The 20,439-nt window shown below is 38.4% G+C and overlaps 1 protein-coding gene across 7 annotated transcripts in view; it reads left to right on the top strand.

The window, feature by feature from the left end:
- Positions 1 to 275: 275 nt before the first annotated feature.
- The window catches only part of LOC143031446 (tripartite motif-containing protein 5-like), a 37,680-nt gene continuing 17,516 nt past the window's right edge, over positions 276 to 20,439 (top strand). Inside the window, exons 1-4 of one of the 7 annotated variants that reach the window (XM_076195265.1) lie at positions 304 to 382; positions 10,426 to 10,562; positions 11,685 to 11,798; positions 14,891 to 15,140. The gene's annotated coding sequence lies outside the window, so the exon portion shown is untranslated. Of the gene's footprint in view, positions 383 to 487; positions 633 to 10,425; positions 10,563 to 11,684; positions 11,799 to 14,890; positions 15,141 to 20,439 lie in introns of those variants that run through there. The other 6 variants (XM_076195266.1, XM_076195267.1, XM_076195269.1 and 3 more) reach the window with 6 other exon arrangements.

Raw genomic sequence — 20,439 nt, 5'->3', positions numbered from 1 at the left:
TCTGAGGATGCAACTGGCGTCAATGCATTAGACATGCCTCGTATTTCCACTATTGTAGACAAATATGTATACTTATTAAGTGAAAAATAAAGAAGACGTATACGTAGGCACATATTTCCCTGCTATTTGTTGTACGTTACAAATTCTGGAATGCTACAACAAACAGCATTTCAAAGAGATAATTATGTGAATTAAACAGAATAATATATGTAGACTACAAGAGGTTACATGTTTAAATTCATATTCCGCGCTTAACCGACGGGGGTGGGGGATAAGGGTTACCTAGCCAATCAGATGCGTAAAAGGCTGTCCCAGCTCGGTATTTGTTGTTACATGCTGAACGTTGAGAAGCACAATAGAACGTGAATCGAGCACTGATCAGGTGAGTTAATATGTACATGTGAAGACCTATTAGCACACTAGAATGTGCTTGGGTATAGAGTATCTGTAAAGGGACAAAATTTATGTAATCACCATAGTTTGTCAAATGTTGTAAGATTGTTTGCTTCTAAACATGGGTAGCGCCATACCATCATCATGTCAGTACAATGAGGAGGAAGTTTCGAATACATTAGTCTTAATTTAGGTTTAATTTATATTGTGTTCGAGTGAATAATTCACGGAGACTACAGGTAAATATTAAGCTGTAGTTAAGGTGTCTTTGGACTTTGGTGGCAGTCATTAATTTAGTGAGAAAATGCTTGTGTGTTATGCATTGTTAGGGTAGTTTACAATCCTTGCGAAGTTTTAGTTGAAACACGTTTTGGGCACATTTTACACTTTGGCTAAGCAAAGCAAATTTGTTGTACCTATTTCTTGTGTAGTAAAGCTGTAGAATGAAATCATCTGCTGTTATATTATAGTTATGAAGGGTAGAAGTATTTATATATTTTTTTTAACTAAAACCTTTCACCTTTGTGTTGGGCATGGGTAGATTTCTTTGTATTTGTGTTATGCATAATTTGTGGAAGTTTTTAGAATTGAAAAAAAAAATACATTCCTGCTGTTGTTTACAGTATAGGTAGTTTTTTGAACCACAAAGAATAGAGGGTAATGTTTGTTAGCTTGTACTTTCTCAAGGATTCACATTGTGATTGTGTTGCTGTAGAATGTAAAGATTTTTTTTTCGTATGTTGCCACAAATAATTTTAAAATAATTTTGGGTATTTTCTTTAGAAGTGCACACCAACACAGTATAGCATTAGGAAACTAAGCTTGTTATAATACTTCAATGTAATTTACATTTTTTTGGTATAATTGCATTTCTGTACAATATATGAGAGCATATTATTGCCTGTATCAGCCAATAGAGCCCATCAGTACAATCAATTTGAAGTTATATAGTGCAAACCAATAATAAATGAGATAATGAATTTAATTCAATTAAGAGAATTGGGGGATCCTACCACCTCTGCCTGTCTTCAAATTGTTCCTGTGTGTTCTTTTGTTTACCAGATGCACGTGCCAATCAGTCACGATGTCAGGACCAATAGGTGTTGAGGTGCATTAGCTGTAGCCAATTACTGATAATTATTTCAAACATCCCACACAGCAGTTTTTGAAGTCAGCTATGGCAATTGTGTCAACATCGTGTCCTGACTGTCCATACAATTATTGGAGACCTGTTTGTGTACAACTTCCATTCCAGTAACGAAAACGCACTAGGATATCTGAAATCACGTAGAGTTCTTCCATCCACTGTGAATTGCTCAAATTGCGAGGTTCCCTGTTCGTTCAGGGAAGAGGAGTGTTTTACTGTGGTTGCTGTAAGAAAGGAGTGAAGATAAGGACTAGGAAGCATTGCATTTTTTCAGTGTCCTTATTGAAAAGGAATATTTTTAGAGAGGACCACCTTGGACGCGCAGGAAATCCTTCTGTTTATTACCCACTGGCTTCAAAAGTTCTATGAACACGGCACAATTTTTTTAAGTATCTCCCCTGGTCTCACCTCACAAGCGTGGATCGGCATGGCTTTTGCAACGAAGTTGCTCCCCACCTCCACAACCAAGACCCTATTGGTGGAGAAGGAATTGTCGTAGAAATTGACAAGACATTTGTCAAGGGGAAGCATGAGAGATGCTGACAGCTGAGTCAAGATCGGGTCTTGGTTGGCATTGAGAGGTTGTCCAAATTCAAGTTCATTGTTCCACACGACTCAGTGGTGCGGTTGGTAGAGTCCCTGACTGTAACTACAGTGGTCCGGGTTCGAATCTTGCCCAGGGCTGAAATAATAACAGTATTGCTGCACTTCGAGTCTTTACTTCAACTCTTGGGGGCGTGTATGCGTGTAAGGTCACAGCATTACACCCTAGATCGGTCACATGAGCTCTGAGATCTCTTCCGGGAGGCAAATAGCTGTTGATCGCGAGTTCAACATGTTATCCAAAGACCATGGTGAATCTTGTAAAAGAAGGACAAGACCAAAGTGTCAAGACCGTCATCCGTCACGGACTACATTAGGCCTAGCAGTGTGATTATCAGTGACAGTTGTTGTTCCCTAGACTGTCCGTCCAAGCAGTCCCATGCCAGGGATGTTTGCTGCAGTTTGGCCCCCATTTCTTGGGGTTGGGGGGTAGTCCCACGATGAAGACGCTGCACCATCAGCGACAGTTGGTCCACTTATCAGTCGCTGAAAGACGAGGGTTATGAAATCAAAGATATCAACTACAGTGAGCAGTTTGTGACTTGTACCCAGACTGTCAAGCAGCTGTGTGGGAGATATCAAAGAGTGAATGAAACACCCTGGTTATGGTGAGCCAATACTTTGAGCGGTATTTTGCAAGGTATTTATTCAACCATTCCTCGGATGAATTTGAGAATCGACAGGAAGATCATCCACAGTACCGCATCGATACCTCGGATGACATTCTAGACTTGCCATCAGGGAATGGATCGTCATCCACCAGCTGGCAAGTAACAGGTGCTGGTAGATAACAACTGAGAACTTGCTAGATTTGTGGGGCTTGCATAGGGAACACCAATGCAAGAGGAGTCCAAGGGAAACAATCCACCCACCCCCTATAAGGGTTTGGGTTTGGTTACGTTAGATTAGGTTATAAAAATTCACTTTGTAGCATCATCAGTATTGTGCATGATAAGTCACTGTTTTATTATCTGCCTGATGATTGTATAAAATGAGACCCAATAAAAACAATTTTATCTATCACCAAATCGCCTCATTAGGCAAATTATTATTCTTTCGCCTATAAAGTTACTATATAACCCTGCACATATCGTATTTTTTATCATGTTCAGATCTGAAATCCGAAAAAACTGTAGCGAAACAACCAAAAAATGTAGCGAAATGGTTGGTAGCAAAACGACCAGATATCAATTAAATGGCCTCCAGAAGTATTTTTTCTTGTTCATTTTCAACAATTCTGGTGTGTGTAGATGTTGGTAAACGGTCTTTTTTTTTTTTTTTTTTTCTCCATTGAACAGATAAGAGCTACATCAAAAACAAATAATTTTCGATAATAATGAATACTAGGATCATTGAAAAGAAAGCACATAAAAATTCAGCAGGAATAAATATTTCTGGAGGTCATGAGTTATATTGTACGGAAATGCAATTTTACCTGTTTTCTTTGGCAGAAACCAATAACAAAGTATGAATGAATCCACAGCAACTTGAGATGCCATGTTTGTTTTGATAGATTTGGAGGTCAAAGACAACAATGATCACCCTGATTACCACAAGAATTACATGCATCGCATTACTGAATGTAGGTTAATTTAGACAAAGTTATCATACTTTAATTTCAGACCTGCATCTATCAAAACAAAGATGGAGTCTTGAGCAGCCACTGTGACTTTGTTAGTGTATCACTTTTAGCAACTTTTTATGTTATCAATTTCTGCCAAGAAAAATGTACATATCGATGTATATTTACAAAATTAACCACTTCAATATGATGATGCCCACATGTGTATCATGAGGTGCGAGTGGGTACACAAGGATACTGGCATTGGCATTTTGGTTATACAGCGAGTCCTCCTTATACGGTAATTCTTTATCCAGTAAATTCAGTTACGGTATTTGGTAATTACTACCTTTGATTCTATTTACGGTGAGAAAAATTCACAGATATGATATCTGCTCGTGTTTAGTTTACACCGTACCGTACGGCCACCACAACAATCTGTTTCTTCCTGTGTTCGGTATACGGTAATTTCAATTTGCGGTAAGGTTTTCAGGAACGCATATGTACTGTATAACGAGGACTTACATATATATATATATACAGGGTGTTTGGGATAAATTTGATAATTTTTTGATATGTCACTTCAGGGCCATTTTAAGGATTTAATAGCAGTAAAGTGCAACAGATAGCTGATTCTGTGTACTATTGGTGGGTGTGAGAGGTAGAGAGCATGGGCGACTGAAAAGCACCAGAGTATTGGAAGAGAGTGACTTACATCATGTTTATTCATGCTGGATTCAGAAATTTAGCTGCAGCTCGGTGCTCCTTGAATACCGTGAAAGCTGTGAGATGTGAGCTGGAGAATTGCGACTGAGATGCAGAAGCAGTGGCTAGCAGGAAGAATCATAGCAGGCATTCTGACTTTGTCCACACAATGAAATTTGTCAAGAAGCCACAAGAAAAGTGCTGCAAGATCCAGGCAAGGCAGTGTGGACCTTGGCAAGAGAGATGGGCGTCATAGTGGCGACTATGAAGAAAGCGCTGGACAAGGATCTTCGCTACTCCTCATACAAGAGATGCAAGGACCAACTACTCCCCACCAAGGCTCAAAGAGAACTGCCTTATGAAAGCCAAGAAATTCCTCAACAAGATCAAACACACAGTCGAGCCAGAGATGCTCTGGTTCTTCTCAGTGAAGAACTTCTGCCAGGACTAGATGCACAATGCACAGAACAACAGGTGGCTAGCCAACAGTCTGCATGAAGTCCTATGCTTCATGAAGACCAAATTCCCTCAAACTGCAATGGTCTTTGGGTATGTTTCCAGTCAAGGCCACATCATGCTGCCCCACATCTATGAAGAGGGACTCGGACTCGCTTCAGATGGCTATATTGAGTTGCTGCCCACCGTTGTCAAGCACTGGGTGGAGAGGGTGGCTGTGGGAAGACCACACCAGCAGGATTCAGCTCCATGTCACACCTCCAGGAAAACCCAGAAGTGGTCTGAGAACTAAAATGACTTCAGTCCTAACACCTGGCCCCCCAACTCGCCTGATTGCAACCCAATGGACTATTATGTGTGGGGTGCTAATGACAATCCACCTGCAACACCAAGGATAAGCTGATTGCCAGGATCCGACTGGTGTTCAAGGATCTCTCAAAGGACACCATGAAGGCATGTGCTGCAGGTTCAGGTCCCACCTGGAGGCACAGGGTGGCTTCTGTGAGTGAGCTGTGTTTGGCAAAAGACCCTCTAAGAGATGCACATTGAATTTTATTATTTTTTCTCTCGGATATGACCTTTTTCTTTCCTTTACAAAAGTGTCAAATTTATCCTGAACACCCTATATATATGTGTGTGTGATGTGTAATTTGTATATATATGTATATATATATATATATAAATATATATTTTTTTTCTCTCCCTGAGTTATCCCTGCATGCCATGAACTGGTTTGATCACATTTTCTGTGTTTTTTATTTGGAGTAAAAAAGAACAAGTAATACAGCAATGACATATTTTATCATGCAAGCAGTGTGATGCAAATTACATATGGCAGCCAATGCTGGATGCAAAGTTTTTACTAAAGTGGTTGATATTCAAGTTAATGACACTACATCGTGTAGGTGTGCACTTCTAAAAATGTACCTAATTTTGAAATACAAATTACTGACTCTACATTATATAATGGTCAGACTTGGATTTCCTGTTGTTTTTAATACAGGTATGCTAAATTCATCTAAATCAGAACAACTGTTGGACCTTTAGTGTATCCATAATGTGCTACAGAGGTTTGATTCCAGTATCACACACATATTTTTTACTTTTTTTTTTATTTAATTGGCCTATAGGTTAGGTTTTATATCATAAGGATAGGTTAATTGTGGGACAACATAAATTTCATGTTGATTTCTGTGTGTACATGTGGGGGCAACCTAGGATGAGATGGATGGATGGGGTGAAGGGGGCTTTGGGGAAGAGGGGAATGTCTGTTTAAGAAGGACGGGAGAGGACAGAAGACGACGGTGAATGGAGAATGGTTGTATATGGATGATGCTGTGATACATAAGGTGGAATGGGTGGGGGATGGGGGGTGATATAGTATGTGCGAGAAAAATTTGAAGCAGCCTGAAGGGATTTCTCCCCCATCTCCTTTTCTGCATGGTGGGGGGGGGTCGTTGATTTAATGAAGCAGCCTTGCTGTGGATGTGCTGTGTCTTACGACACTGCTTCTGACCCAGGGCAGTGGACAAGATGCAGGGATGACCCATTATCTGGGAGGTGCCAAGATAAGAGGGAGGGTGGAGGGGAGTGGAGTGTATTGGGAATGGTTGTTATACCTTTGTTTTTTGGCTACCTTCCTTGTAAGGGGGAAAAAGCCTTTGGTATATGTATGTATGTACATGATTCTGGAATTTTCCATAACAGAATTTCATAGATTAAGGTGAAATTATCACCACTGATACAGTGATTTTTGTGTCTGAGCTCAACCAGCATTATTGTCAGTGTTGCCATATTCTGTGAATTACGGTGCCAAAGGACTCTCATAGGCATAGTACCCTAGAAATGAACTATCCACAAGCATTTCACGAAATCCCTAACTGCATCCATAGGGGCAGATGGCTTGGTGCGGACCTAATGTTCATTTGTTCAAACATGCCTAGTTCAAGTACATGGGAGGTTTAGAGAGTAAGGTTTCTTTTTAACCCCTTCCATACAGTGACGCCTATGTAGGCGTCATGAGGAGCAAGTGGGTACGCGAGGATGCTGACATCGGCGTCTTGATTATATTTATTGTAGTTGTACCTCCATGACCCCCCCCATACTCTGTAAACTGGCTTCATCATATTTTCTATGGTTATCAAAATTCACGGGTGAAAGAGAAAACGATTAATACAGTGGTGACTTTATTTTCTATAATGCGAGTATTATGACGCAACATCGCACGTCTGGCAGCTAATGCTGCCCACGAGATTTTGGCCCGTATTGAAAGGGTTAAGGGCTCCATCTGTTGACCAATCTTAAACACAGAATTATCAAAATACACTACATTTACCATTCGTACAATTACTGTCATTATTTCTGCCCATACTGTAGTTCGGTTTTTATCCAACATAGCAGGTCATGGTCATATGTCTTAACCCCTTCCATACGGTGCCGCACACGTAGGCGTCATGGACTTGGATCTCGGTGGCAGCAGCCAATGCCAGCCGTACGACGTGTCGTAATAATACTCGCATCATAAAATATAGTCACCGCTTATATCGATCGTTCTCTCTTCACCCGTGAATTTTGATAACCATAGAAAATGCGATTACAAAAGAATTAGAAAGTATGTCATTATGGAGGGGCGACTACAATAAATATAATCAAGACGCCGATATGGCAGCCTCGCGAATACACTCGCTCCCCACGACGCCTACGTGTGCGGCACCGTATGGAAGGGGTTAATACCACAATAATAAGCAGGTGCAAAACCATATGTGTAGTCTAGATTTGAAATCGCTTATGGTAGCCACGTTTACATCTTAGGAGGGGAATTCAAGGTATTTACAATCCTTGCACTAATAGAATTTCGCCGATCTGTGTTCTCCAATACCCTTTTATTTAGTTTACATGTGTTTGACCTGGTGCTGGTCTCACTTAATTTATAGAAGACAGTATAAATCATACCAAAAAATTAGCTAAAACATATGAATCTGTTTTTCCTAAAAAAGATAGACTCAGAGGTGACTTGATATAGGTTTTTAAAGATTCTAAAGGTAATTGACATCAAAAGTGAGAAAATTTTCACACTGAAAATCCGATAAGAAATAATGGTCTCAAACTATCAGTTAATGAATGGAATAAACCTTAGTGCAGAGGCAGTGCAATGTGGTTCAGTTTGAACCTTTAAGATTCATTTAGATAAGCACCTAAGCAAAGTGCTGTAATGCCTGCCGTTTATTTTATGTTGTCTTTATTATCATTTCCTTGATTATCACTTATTATTTATTATTATTTATCAGTATTATTATTTATTATTTACCTGATTATTATATAACTTTACCTATACATATTTATTTACTTGTTGATATTTATATTTTAATGTTTTATCATTAATATATATATAATTTTTTTTTTCTTTCCCACCCTAGTTATGGACCAAAAGGTCTCCTTTTGGCATGCTTTTCCTTTGTAATCCTTTGTTTTCCATCCCTTTCAGGATTTTGTAGGTTTCTATTAAATCTCCTTTGTGTCCTCCTTGTTCCAGCCCCAATCTCTCAACATTCTTTATAATCAAGGTTTTTGAGGTCAGTCACAATTTTGGTCATTCTCTTTTGCACTTTCTCAAGTTCTTGAATGCCTGTCAGATATGGTGACATTCTAAGTGTGGTCTCATCCGAGAAATGTATGAGATTTTACACATATCGAAATTCATATTAGGAAAATTTCTTCAAATCAAACCAAGCATTTTGTTTGCTTTTGAAGCCAACATGTTGAACTGGTTTAAGATTCAAAGAGATTAACAACCCAATATTTCTGTACATTAGAAGATTTAAGCTGTCATTTAGTCATAAACACATTTTGGATTTCTGTGACCTACATGCATAATTACACATTCACAATTTTATTTAAAGTTTATATATATATATACAATATAAATAACCGTCGCGCAGAGGATTCGAACCACCGCCAGTAGACTCAAGAGAGTCCGTAGCACCCGCCTTAGACTCTCTTGAGTCTACTGGCGGTGGTTCGAATCCTCTGCGCGACGGTTATTTAGATTGTATGATTGATGTCGCTGTCCACTAGCGAATTTATTCACATATATATATATATATATATATATATATATAAATACATTTTAACAAGCACAATGCACTTCAATTCTATGCCATCAAAGGCCAGCATGCTTGAAATTAAAATGTGGTACTACCCAGGACAAGAACCGGGTATCCTCATGACAAGTGCGACATTGACATTCCAACTAGGCCATTAAGCTCTCTTGATGGCCTAGTTGGAATGTCACTGTCGCACTTGTCATGAGGATACCCAGTTTGAGTCTTGGGTAGTACCACATTTCAATTTCAAGCATGCTGGCCTTTGATGGCTTAGAATTAAAATGCATTGTGGTTGTTAAAATGTATCTCTGATCACTGGGACCCATTCAGTGTTGTACACACACACACACATATATATATATATATGTATATATATACAGACGCTCCTCAGCTTACGTTTTAGTTAGGTTCCGAACGGCCGAACGTAACGTGAAAATGAACGTAAGTTGTTACTGTACTATACATCCATAAATTCTATTACCGTATCTTATAAAACACCCCTAAATCATTAATTATAAACATAACATTGTAAAATAATATTAATTTCAAACAAATTAAATTCAAGCAACATAAATTGAGATGGTGGAGGAGAAGGAGGAGGCAAGGCAAGGGACGTTCAGTCTGTCGTTTGTGCCATGTAAACAATGGACGCAGCGTCATGCGTAAGTATCGTTTGAACTACGGAGAGTGCGCTAAACTAAAAAGTTCAATTTTTTTTTTTTTTTTTTTTTTTGTCCAAACATAAAACGAATGAACGTAAGTAGAGGAGCGTCTGTATATATATATACGTATATAGATACAGCCAGAAAAGAGGTGAATGAACAAATGAAGGGAATGAGCAAAAAAATTAGAGGAAGTATAGACAAGGAAAAAATATCAGAACTCAAGAAACAATGGACAGAAGATCATTAAAAAGAATAGGTATCTTTTAAATAAATTGTTCAGCAACAAAGGCAAGAGAAACTAAGGAATTTGGTGAGATACAGTAGACCAAAAGAAGTGTGAAGTAGTAGTTGACCAAAAAAGAAATAACCTAGTTAGATTCGTGAAAGAAAAAGAAGAGATTTAACAGTAGATGTTTTGAGAATAATACAAGATAAAGGACAAAAATTGGAAAAATAGAGGAAGTGTATGGAATAGAAGGAAATAGACCCCTAAAGATCAAACTAAGGTCACAAAGGTCAATGGAAGAGATACTAGCAAGAACAAATTAGGTAATACTGAACACTATAAAGATGTATGGACAAAAAGAGATATTGACTTTGAGGAAAAACAGGGAAGACGTTAAGAAGCAAAGCTAAAGAAAAAAAATAGAAAATAATGGAAACTGAGAAAGAGTTCTTTTGGAGAGTAAGACCGAGAAGATGGTATCTTAAAGCAAAGGAAGTGAAGGAACAAAGATGGAGAGTGCAGAAAATTAAAAGGGGCTTGTACTAATATAAATTGTTCAATTTCAGGATTAAATGAGCTTAACCCCTTCAATACGGGCCACATCACACGAGCTGAAATAATGGATCAAATAACAAGTCTTGATGTCAGGATATTGCACATCCCAGATACAATTGCAAACTGGATACTAAAGGAGTGTAAAGTGGTAGGCAAAATATATAACATTCACTTAAGAAAGGAAAAGTACTAGAAGAATGGAAAAAAGCCAACATCATATCAATATACAAAGGACGTAACAAGGAAGACCCAACAAATCACAGACTAGTTTCCCTTACAAGTACTGTAGCCAAAATTTGTGTAAAAGTTATAAAGAAAAATAAATCGATGGCCAAAACATCTGGAAGAGAACAACATACTAAACCAGGGGTTCCCAAAGTGGTCTCGACGGGACCATCCAAGAGGTTGACAAATAGCAAGGGGGTCAGTAGATTGCTAGGGGGTCGATATCGACCCCCAGGGGTTCATGAAACCATCCAAGGGGTCGAAAAAGGGTTCAGTAGATTGCTAGGGGGTCAAAAGGGGTCAGTAAATTACTATGAGGTCAAAAGGCAGTCTTTAAAATTAAATGATTAGCATGAAATGACCCTGTTCTCTTCCCATACTGGAAAAGTGAGATTAATCAACCAACCAATATCTAAACTTAAAGAAAAACCATGTCAGTTCACTCCGAGTCAAAAATCCTCCCCATTCTGTGTATGTAGGGAGAATCTCACATACACACAACCACATCGTGAATGAACATCAAGATGACAAACTTGTGTAATATTATTGGCTTGAATATTACTTATAGTAATATAATGAAGAATATATAATATCACTCTTAAAGCTATTGGTAAATTATAAATATTTTAAAACACTTATGTTTATGTATATGTGAAAGTGTCTCTATCATTATTGGAATGACGTTGCCTTGTTGAATCTTGTCATTTATCCCTTTTATATCGGATCAAAATGATAACACTATTGATAACTAAAATTATGATAATAACAATAATAGAATAATAGTAATAATAATGATGATGACAACTATAATAATAATAATATTACTAGTATTAATGACAACAACACTAATAATAATGATAAACTGACATAATTTGCGAATTCAAAGTTTGGGTGTCTAGAAAATCTTAAACTTTACTAGGGGGTCGAAGAGCTGAAAAGTTTGGGAACCCCTGTACTAAACCCAAGACAGTTTGGATTTAGACAGGGAAGATCACGTGTCACAAATCTAATCTGCTTTTACTCAAGACTATTAAATATAATACAGGAAAAGGATGGATGGGCTGGTTGTGCTCTCCTAGATCTACAAAAAGCTTTTGATAAAATGCTTCATAGAAAACTACAGTATTAGGAAAACTGAAAACCATAGGAGGGGTACAAGGTAAACTACTGGAATGGATGGAGGATTTCTTGCATGGAAGAAAAGTGAGAGTAGTGCTCAGAGATAAAGGTTCGACTTGGGAAGAGGTGATTAGTGGAGTTCCATAGGGATTGGTACTGGCTCCAATAATGTTTGCTATTTAAGTAAATGACATGGATGAGGGTGTGGAATATTTCATAAACTTCTTTGCTGATGACACAAAATTGTTGATAACAAATTTATCTCTTAAAAGAATTTTAAAGGGAGGAGGCTCACGTGAAGAATGTTTTAAAGTTTTTAAAAGACATCAATTTATTTTATGAAATTTGAATTTGTGTATATGATTGCTTGTGAGTGTATCTTGTTTTGATGTGTTTTTGTGAGTGGTTATTGTTTTTACTGTTTTACTTGAAATTTTATATATGATAGATATGCACTGAATGGCCTACCAGCTCAGGCGCCTGGTCTTTAAGCCAAAAAATTCCATAATTCAGTCAACAAAATTGTCAAGAAAGGCAAGCACTGCAATAGACTGTGAGTCCCTGCAGAGAGATCTGAACAAAATTTGGGAATGGAGTCAGAAGTGGAAAGTGGGCTTCAACATCAAGAAATGTAATGTAATGGAATTTGGAAAATAAAAACAGGACAATATGAAATTAGTGAAAAGGATGTAAAGTGGGATTTGAAGAAGACCTTGGAGTGATCATCACAAAAGGACATATCCCCTAATAAACTAAATTGTCAGAGAAACCTACAACTTGCTGAGGTTGATGAAAGTGGCATTTATTTGGATGAAGAAAGGGTGAAGAAAATACTAGTCACACTGATAAGACCAAGACTGGAGTATGCAGCGATGCTGTCACCCAGTACCAAAAAATGCAAGGAAAATTGAAAGAATCCAAAGAGCAACTACGAAAATGGCCCCCCACATTTTCAAGACTCTCATGAAGAGAGACTGTCAAAACTAGAGTTACCTACCCTGGAACAAAGAAGAGAAAGAGGAGACTTGTTGATCATCTATAGAAACACGAGAGGTATGTAAGTCCTTAATAGAGAAGACTTACTAAATTTGGATTTGAGAAATACAAGAGGGCACAGAAACTCGAAAAGGACAGTTATAGAAGAGACCTGAAAAAGAACAGGTTCCCCCACAGAGTGGTGGATGTATGGAACAAACTGGACGAAATGATAGTGTGTGCAAAAACCATACACGAATTTAAGAACAATTTAAATACTGTGAGATACAGAGATGGGATACCACTCTTCCTGAAAGATATAACTAGGTTAATACTGGACCTGCCTCCCACACGTGCGTAAACTCTCAGCAAAGAAACACAAAAAAAAACTCTAAAACTGCAAATAAACAATAATGGAATAAAAAACAAACCTACAGAGTTGTAGATGTTCTTAGATGAGCACACCATACACAAAGTGCTCATCCAGGAAACATAACTCACGACAAATCACACTACCCTTCTTCATATACCACACTATAATCAGAGAACCTAAAACCCAACATAAAGTAGACTATAAAAAATATGTATATTATCTAATAAAATAGAAACTTAGCAATTGCCAGTAGAAATAAACACCAATGAAAATGAAGAAAAGATGCATCGCGAATACCTACATACCACCCACCAAATGAACACTCCAAGGACACATTCCCTAACACCAACTTCTTCAAACTATGTATTATGGGAAATGAGAGGGAGGGAAATTCAACCCTCAGGAAAGTTCTCTATTAGGAAAGTAACACCATTCATCAAGTTTTGACTTGTCTTTCTGGGAAGACACAGGATGAAATCAGTCCTGGTTTTTCTTCCCCCATATCTTCCCATATCTGTTTACAAACTTTCCAAACCATGCACTGGGTGGAGATTAAGACTTCCCTAGCATGTGTGCACCCTGACAATATTTGGTCGATTCAATTTACTGTTGCAGAGCTCCCCCTATCAGAAGGCTAGGACGGTGCTCCTTACAGAGGACTATGTAGCATGGAATTTAATGAACCATGCCCTTCAGCCAACTCTATGGCAGCTGGGTTTGAACCGCTAATATCTTGACCTCCACAATAACCATTACACTATTTGATAACAAATACCTGATACCGAATTTAGATTTATAAATATTTACCTTCATCTATACATAGTAAATCATTGTTATTATTATCTATACCCAAAATTGAATCTTAGAATTTAACAATTCGGCGTCAATGACCTCTACAGTTACGACGCCAGATAACCTTTAATCAATCAATCAACCCACTTGGCCATCGAGTGACAACATAGAATTGAAATGTGCTGCATTAGCAACAAATGATTGATTAACTTCTAGCTGGCAGAGAATGCAAAGTGGCTTGGAATCACCCTCCATCAGGAACTATTGGGGTTCTCCAAGGAGCAATACCATCACAGTAACCAGTTCCCATATGACCACAGTAAACCCTGAGCACATCAAAGATCTCTGGTATGCTCAAGACCTAACAAGTTACCCAGTGCCATAACTACGAAATAATGGCCAAATACACACAAAGTTCCCTCGGTAAGGTGGGTCTATGGTAGGCACAGAAGTGTCTCTGCATCTCCTCTGAAGACTCTTGGGGCGTTGTCAGGTCAACCAGTGCTGAACACCCTCATCTCTCAGATTTTGCTGAAATTTGGTATAGAGAGAAACCGTGGGCCCTGAATCCATTTCTAAAATTGTTAGATCAATCGGACAAACAGTTCAAAAGATATGACCTCGGGAAAATTGAGGTCGCGTGTGAGGTCATATGTTTTCAGTGACCCATAACTTGGTTAGTAATGATCAGAATTGCATATATGTATATATATTTAGAATCGGAAATTCAAATATACAGGGTGTTTGAAAGCTCTAGGCTGAAAAATAGAAAAGTTATAAAAAAAAAGAATAAGGTCAATGTGACATCGGGTATCAATTTTAGATGTAATGATTGAAGGTAAGGGCATTGACTATTAGAATCGGCAAAAAAAGTTTGTATATAATTATTTTTCATAAAACTAACCAATAAATGATCATATTCATAAGTCTGGCATCAGTTCTACCTATTTTTCCACCCAGCCCATGTTTTGACATATAGACTTTTTTTATAGACAAGCCGCGGGCTTCACCCTATCCGGCTTTGCCGGGGGCTTGGCTGTGCAAACAGCGGCCTACGACCACAGCGCTCTGCGCTCTAATCCCGTGCTGGGGATCCCGTGTTGGGGTTCCGCCCAGAGGCCGAAAAGAACGTAAAGAAGAAGAACAATACGAAGTAGAAGAAGAATGTGAAGAAGAAGAAAAAGAACGGGCATTTCGATGGTTAACTTCTCCCGTATGCTTACAGGGGTGTGTCCGCAAATGGTAATGAGGCTACCCAAATTATGGAAAGTTTGTTTAATTGTATTAATATAAAAGCAGAGACATTGTTTGGTAACGTTAATACTTTTTATGTAACTAATTTACAAGTGAACAAAATAAAAATCATTGTTGGCACATTTCATGTCATTAAAGAAAACACCAAATTTATAAATTGCATATATATTCCAGGAATTGTAATATCTTAGTCCTTAGATTTGAGGTTGGCAAACACTAAGAAATAAGTAATGAAACTTTTATTACTGTTAACCTGCAGATATTTGTCATATCTGAAAATAATGGATATGACAAAGAACAATGTTCACTTTAAGGATTCATGTGCTAGCCAACACTAGTCTTGCATTTGCAATGTTTTCATAATTTTTTTTTGGGGGGGGGAAATGTATTGAATTCTGCTGCCTCCTCCTAGGCTAGGGCAACTCATTACAGATAATATATGATGTCCTGGCACAGCACATGAATCCTTGTTTGAGGGATAATATGAACTTGTTCCTGATGACCCAGAAAGGTGTAGAAAGTTCACTGTGAAATCGTCAAACTCCTCACAGTATTCTTTCACAATTCCATACCAAACTTCCTTGTTGTAAATACACCCAACATACTCTCCTGATTTGATATGCTTTGGGTCACCAAGTATTTTAGGTTCATTAGAAATGTGACCTTTATTCTTTTCTTTAATGCCACTTGAGATGGGCTACACCATCAGCTCTTCCTCGTTCAGGGGTGCAAGAACTGATGTTGAAGGATTTTCCGCTATGAAGCAATCACTGTCACTTTTCAGATCTTTAATTTGAGACATGTCACTCAAATCGCTGTCAATAGCACATGGTTCACTTGAATCTTGATCAGACTTGTTTTCAATGGTACTAAGTAAAGTGGAGTTTTTCATTGTAATTTTTCAACAGTTCACACACAACAAGGAGTCTTTTCTCAGTCTACCATCACATTTTTCATCAAGTGTATCTGTCACTTTTCCAAGATTGATTGTTATGCATTTTTTGTGTTTTTTAATTGGATCCTGGCAATATTTCAAATGTTGAACCAATGTCATGTAATCTGTAAAGATATGAATACAGGAAAAATCATTTAGATGACACAATATTTTTTTTTTAGAAAATATAGCCATGTAACTTGATGTTTTGAGCCTTGAGTCACGAAGGATCAGAGCACCATACCCACCAACCACCCAGTTATATGGCTGCAACTGTACTAACCAGTGGACAAGGATGCTGAAATTAGACAAGTAGCAACTTGTCTCAACAGGCTGTTTAGCAACACTGTTAATTGTTTCTCATAGCTTACCAACATACACTTTGGATTTTATGATTGTTTCTCATTGCTAAGAACCCTGTCTTTGCTCTTATATCAATAAAAAAAAAATCTGTCAAAATATGAGCTTAAGTGTAGAAATATAGGTAGAATTGTTGCCTGACCTAGGAATATGGTGTTCACTTATAGGTTAGTTTCATGAAAAATACTTACACAAACTTTTTTTGCTGATTCTAATAGCTAATGCCTTTGCCTTCATTTTTTACATCTATAGAAAAAAAAATCTCATTTGATACCCCAGAGGTCAAATTGTGACCTCAAATATTGTTTTTTGTATAACATATTTAACCTAGAGTTTTAAAACCTATATATTTGAATTCCTTGGCTTTTTCTGATTCTGAATATATATACATATATGCAATTCTGATCATTATTAACCAATTTATGGGTCACTGAAAACATGACCTCACACACAACCTCAAATTTCTTGAGGTCATATCTTTTGAACCGTATGTCTGATTGATCTAAAAATTGTCAGAAATGGATTCAGGGCCTATGATTTACCCATAAACAATGTTTCATCAAAATCTGAGAAATGAGGGTGTTTATTTAAAAAAAAAAATAATTTTGGTTGATTTAACAGAGACTGCCCCTTTTGTGATTTTACTTTGTCCCTGGGCGGGTGAGGTAGTATGTGTGAGCAAAATTTGACGCAGCCCGAAGGGATTTCTCCCCGTCCTCTCATTTTATGCAATGGGGGGGTCGCCGATTTAATGAACCGGCCTTGCTGTGGATGTGCTGTGTCTTGCGACACTGCTTCTGACCCAGGGCAGTCATTCAGGTGCTAAGATAAGAGGGAGGGTGGAGTGTATTCAGGGGTGGAATGGTTGGGATTGATTTTGTGCATTTTTCTTTTTGGCTACCCACCTTGTAAGGGGGAAAAAGCCTTGGTATATGTATGTATGTATGTACAGCTACACAGAAAACTATCGTTAGCAGGGGTGTCGAAACATTCGCTAATGAACATAACCTTATGATACCGAAGGGTTGGTATTTCTGGGGTTCGAATTGTTCGAATTCCTTCTAAATGAATATGAATCGAATAATAGTTCCGGAGTTCATATGGATTCACTATGACATGATAATCTTATTTCCGATGGAGACTTCAACTTGTCTCAAATAGTTTCGCTGTTTTGTGTCAAAATGATTAGCGTGATTTACTAACGATAGTTTTCTGTGCAGCTGTACTTTGTCCCTGACCACCTTGATTAGCACCCAGTGGCAAGATTCAATATTAAACCACTCCCACAGAACAGTCAGATTAGTTACCTTGAATTTCTGAGTATACATACAGGAGGCATGTTTTTTAAGCACTTTTGAAATAAAAATGAAACTAGTAGACTTTTCGTAACAATTTTATTTTTACATGAAAGCCTGTACTGTAATCTACTTTTCAACATAATTGAGAAATCATCTGACCGAGTTTAAGTTTGTGAGTATTTGAAATGCCTCCGATTGAGAGTGCTGCTGACTGTGAAATACCCACTGATTCGTTTTCTTACTGCTAAAGGCGTGAAAGTGGCTGAAATTCATCATCGGATCAGTGAAGTGTGTGGAGAAAACATTATGAGTGATGGGATGGTGCGGAAATGGATGAGAGCTTTTAAAAATGGCCATACAAATGTGCATGATGAGGAACAAAGTGGACGACCTTCACTCATTACTGATGGTTTGTACAGCCATCTTTAACCCCTTCGATACGATGACGCCTACATAGGTGTCATGAGGAGCAAGTGGGTACGCAAGGATGCTGATGTTTCGGCGTCTTGATTATATATATTGTAGTTGTACCTGCGTGACCCCCATACTCTGTAAACTGGCTTCATCATATTTTCTCTGGTTATCAAAATTCACGGGTGAAAGAGAACGAGCAATACAGCGGTAACTTTTATTTTTTAAAATGCGAGTATTATGACGCAACATCGCACATCTGGCAGCTAATGCTGCCCGCGAGATTTGAAGCTGTTTGAAGCAGATCCAGAAGATTTTATGGCACGATTTGCTGAAAAGTAAATTACAGTACAGGCTTTCACGTAAAAGTAAAATTACAACGAAAAGTCTACTTGTTTAATTTCTATTTCAAAACTGTACTTAAAAAACACGCCTCGTATATACATATATATATTTATACATATAATTATAAATAATATACTTTTTCTTTTTTCTTATAGGGGAGGTAACCAAGTCAAAAGGCGTATATATATACCCATTCCCATACACTGCCCTTTCCCCACCCTCTCATCTTAGCTCCTCATGGATGACAGGTCATCCCGGTATCCTGCCCACTGCCCTGGGTCAGAAGCAACGCAGCAAGACACATCCCCAACAAGGCCACTTTACTTAATTGGCAACCCCTTTCTCTGTCCCCTCATGCAGAGAGAAGAGAAGACGAGGGGAAATCCCTCTGAGTTGCATCAAAATATCAATCGTAGACTCCCAACCAACCAACCTTGAATCACATATCTATACACAGCCATTCTCCATTCGCCCCCATCTCCTGCCTTCACCCTTCCTCACACAACAGACATTCCGTTCTTGCTCATAGCCCCATTCATCCATCTCATCCTCAGTTGCCCCCTCAAGTTCACTCCCACTGCCTCTGCCTATCTCGTTTACCAAACTTTCTTCACTCTTTCCATGTGCCAAAGCCATCCCAATACTTTTTTATCAGCCCCGTCTGCCATCTCCTTTTCCACTCCATCTCTCCTCCTCATTTCTCACTCTATCCAATCTTGTAACCCCTAACATGCTTCTCAGATACTTTATCTCAAACACATTCAAACTTCTTTCTGTATCTCGTAAATTCGGAGTATCCGTCCCATAGTGTCAGTAGTACAATCACCCTTTCATATCATCTTCTCTTTGCACCCATTCCCAGGTGTCTATTTCTCATAATACTTTTTGATCACCCCAAGGCATTTACTTGCTTCGCTCAGTCAACAGTGTACTTCCATCTCTACTCCCTTTTCTACCATGTGGAACCCAAAATACCTAAAGCTATGTACAGTACTTTCTCCTGTAAGACTTGCTTCTAACTCACTGCCATCCTCTTTCCTTTTACATCTCATCACCTTACTTTTACCCACATTTACCTTCAACTTGCTCCCATCATATACCCTCCCAAACTCCACTCCCATAATCTTTCCTTTGGTCCTGACACAAACACAGTATGATCAGCAGACAACTGGTTCACCTCCTACAATTCTCCATTTATTTATTTATTTATGTTTTATATTTTTCTTATGATCATCTTCAGTTCCTTCCCCATTACCCTAGTGTTTACTTGCTACACCCCATCCATGTACACATTGTACAACCATGGCAACATGACACATCCCTGACAAAGTCCCACCTTTACCTCAAACCATTCACTCTTTCCATTTCCAATACAAACACAGGCTCTATTACTCTTGTAAAAACTCTTGACAGCCCTTAACAGCTTTCTCCTCTCCCATGTATCTGCAAAACCTCCCATAATGCCTTCCTGTCTGCCCCATCATAAACCTTTTCCAAATCAATGAAAGACCCATAAAACATCCTTGCCTATTGCTAAAGCTTTTTCATGTGTGTTTTACACAAAAACCTGATCCATGCAACCCATGTCTTTTGTAAACCCACACTGTTCCTCACCAATTACTCCATCTGTTCTTCTCCTAATCCTCTCAACCAAAACCCTGCCATATGCCTACCCAACTACACTCAGCATAACGATCCCTTTGAAACTACTACATTTGGAATTGTCCACATTTCCCATGTAAAGCAGAACTGTACAGGCACTCCTCCTGTCCTCTGGTACTCTACCCTCCCTAAGACGCACATTAAACAACCTCACCAGTGAGTCCGCAATCACTGTACCTCCCTTCTTCAGACACTCCACATGACACCCATTTAACCCAGATGCCCTACCTGCTCACATCATTTTCAAAACTAATTGCACCTCATCTATTTGTTTCTT

The sequence above is a fragment of the Oratosquilla oratoria genome, chromosome 12 (genome assembly GCF_046742065.1).
Source record: "Oratosquilla oratoria isolate Oo_2021 chromosome 12, ASM4674206v1, whole genome shotgun sequence".
NCBI classification, from domain to species: Eukaryota; Metazoa; Arthropoda; class Malacostraca; order Stomatopoda; family Squillidae; genus Oratosquilla; species Oratosquilla oratoria.
The sequence above is the reverse complement of the archived record's forward strand: the minus strand, read 5'-3'. Positions and strand labels throughout refer to the sequence as shown.